Raw genomic sequence first — 3,372 nt, 5'->3', positions numbered from 1 at the left:
GAGGGCGCATACTTTGAATAAAATATTTGTTATCATTCTCTTGAAATAAATGTGTTTTTTTTCTTGAAAAAATACCGGTTTCATATGTATACACCTGGTAGCATTATTTTTAATCATAATCTTATAGTTCAATCATCGTTTGATAGAATATTATTGTTTACGAGTTGAAATAAAATTGACAAAAAATATATGGTGCTAGTCTATGATGTACATGCGAATGGAATTTATTTTAGATTTTGATTAGACTTTTTTTCTCAACTTATAGGACATGAGAAATTTTTTAAAAACTGATCATCCACAATTTTCGTGAAGAATGATCGAAAAGGGTGTACATTAAGAGCCTCTATATCGCTGTAAATTAATCTTTTTCGAATGTTTAAGGGCTCATTTTTAAGGTAATTAAATCCTCTGACAATAGCGATAATCATATTATGGAGAAAATACATTACTGAGGAGGTATCTCGGAAGAACCGATTTTTTTACTGATTTACTTCACTAATATGTGCTCTATCTCAATAGCCAACGAATATTTTTTATAGTAAGGGCTCGTTTGAAAAGCAATTTAATTCTCTAAAAATCATGTAATCACAACTTTTCTGATAAAATACATCACTGAAGAGATACTTTTCAAAAAAAGATTATAGGAACTATCGACTGAACAAAAGGGATTTTCTCGGGAACAGGATCTGTTCAGATTTTTTTTCAACGATTTCTGAGCGCCATATATACCCTAAAAACCGTACCACATTCACTTTTCTTAGGTGTTTGAAGCAGACTTTTTTGCTTCCCGACCACCATGACTAAAAATAAAATTTTTAATATAAACAAAGTTTTACTTCTAATTTAAGATTTTAATTGTTAATTAACATTTCGCAGTTCTTTTGAGACTGAAAAGTATCAGAATTGTAGGAAGGCTAGAAAGTATCAAAAGTCATTAGGTGGAGTACGAGGATGACGTGCGTCACCGTCACAACATGATTGCAATAGGCAGTGACGTAACTATTACTAACACCAGGTTGGTCAGGTTATTGACAAAATTTTCGGGTAAAGGGCCTCCTACTAAAAAAATATATAGAGCCCTTATTATAGTCATTGTTTGTAGGGATAAGAGTATCAAAATGATTCTTAATCTAGCCTTCGGATAGTATAACTATAAGTAACTATTTGTTTGAAATTTTATGTACCTTGTGGAAAATTCGTCTTTTTTGTGTATAAAATTAGTCTTTATGTTTTAAAACCAATTTTTTGGCATAAAATTCAACTATTTTCGTTAAGGATTCATAATTTTTATTACCGTTTTAAGGATTTGAGTTTGCATCCTCAAATGAAAGGTTATAAGCACACTTTAATTTACGCATGCGCTCTTCGTTACAGTAGTTCCCCGGTTATAAAATCCGGAGGCTCAATTGCCCATCCTTAAGATAAATCTAGAGCAGGCAATTCACAGCTCTCACAAACATTGACGTATAATCTACGTACATTGTAGGTCGTACTTTAATGCGCGCGCATCATATTGCTAATTATCTGGACTTTGAATTTTCATCCCACTGTTCTCGTGATTCACAATGGTCCGTTTATATTAATGTAAATTAATAGAGCTATTTTGGACTCCCCTTCACAATACGCATCGTGACGACGTATTTGCAAACAAATTCAATTTTCTTCCTGCCCGTAAAGATTGAATTAAAATCTTTTTAACCTATTTTGGTGAAAAATACGTGAAAAAATTTGTCATTAAGAAAGTCATGAACTAGCAGCTGGGTCTCGTATATGAGAAAATGTATCTGATATTAATGGGGTTTCGTAAAATCATCTGCAAAATTCGATAAAGACTGGCTAACTTGATGTGACCATTCTGAAACAGTTCATCACTTTTTTTCGTGAATATTTACAAAAATATTACAAGTGATTGAGAAAAGATTTTAAGAGCACTCACGAGCTTGCCCAACAAATCTGGGAACTGGTAAGTGTGTTCGCCTGCACATGACGCGCAAATTCGCGCGGTTCATGGGTGCGCACATGTGTGAACTGATTAGACAACAGTCTTTTGAGGAGTCGAATCCTCTGAGTTTCAAATTTATATATCAATACAAATTAAATCAAATTAATAAAATGTTTTGTTTTTATATTTTAGTCTAAAATTATGAGGACCTTTTCGTAGAATATTCCAACTGTTCGTAAAAAACTTCAAAACTGAAGCATACATTTCTTCTAGAAATAAAGCTACAAAGTTGCATGGTTTCATCTCATATCCGAGACCTGCTACAAGTTCGTGTTATTTTACGGATAAATTTTGTATGTGTATAGCTCATAGTGCAATAAGAATTTGTAGAAAGATTATTTATGACAGCTTGCCGTAAAACTTTGTCCAACATATGTTACAACACTGATAACAAATGTGAGCAATAATTTCCTTAAAATGCAATTTATCGATACACATAAAGATTGAATTGAAACCTTTCAAACATAATTTAGCAAACATTTTGGGAAAGGTGCACAATTCATAATAACATATGTTTCGCCTAGTTCAAAACGAAATGCTGTTTTTTAAATATAATAGATGTCTGGATTAAGAATATTTTACGGTATGATTAATTTAGTATTATATAATATTTTACTCACGAACAGAGTCAAGTGAAATCATAAATATGAAAATCAGAGTTAAAGTTAACATCATCATTTTTCTGAAGGGACAGTACTGTTTTTAGGTAAATTTCCAGAACCGCAACTAACCAGATTTTGCATACGTGTCGTGCCTGTTTATATACTAGCTGTTATCAAATTATAGACAAACATGATTATCTCTATTTAGTTGGTGAAATAAAGCGACAGAAATCGACGGTTATGTATAATTTATTTTTATTGCTGTGAAATAGGAAATCTTTATTTACTATATTAAAAAATGCCAAGAGTAGATCAGATATAAGCAATGACAATCATAAATAACCGATATTATAATAAAATTGAATAACGTTCACAACATTTACGTATTAAATGCTTTTGTTTATTAGATGTTACTGCTGTGATTATTTCAACCTGATGGGAAAATATTGTGAAAAATTCAGTACAGGTCCATGATGGTTCTTCTAAATTGAATTTCTTATAATTTCCTCGCTATTCTTGAAAAATCATTATCGAAAACTCGCTATTACATTAAATTATGTCAGGATGTTGCACGAAGTGGTGCGAAAAACAAAAAAAGTACAGAAGAATTATTTAATTATGTACAGTTAATGTAGGTTTTAATGATTTCATCGAGTTACCCTGAATGTCTACCAGGTGTATACATATGAAACCGGTATTGCCATTTAGCGGCCAGTAGGCACACTTGTAGGTACTGTCGGAACTTACCATTTGTGCTAATTGGCGTAT

This window comes from Belonocnema kinseyi, chromosome 1, assembly GCF_010883055.1.
Source record: "Belonocnema kinseyi isolate 2016_QV_RU_SX_M_011 chromosome 1, B_treatae_v1, whole genome shotgun sequence".
Lineage (NCBI taxonomy): Eukaryota > Metazoa > Arthropoda > Insecta > Hymenoptera > Cynipidae > Belonocnema > Belonocnema kinseyi.
This window is presented reverse-complemented; position numbering follows the sequence as displayed.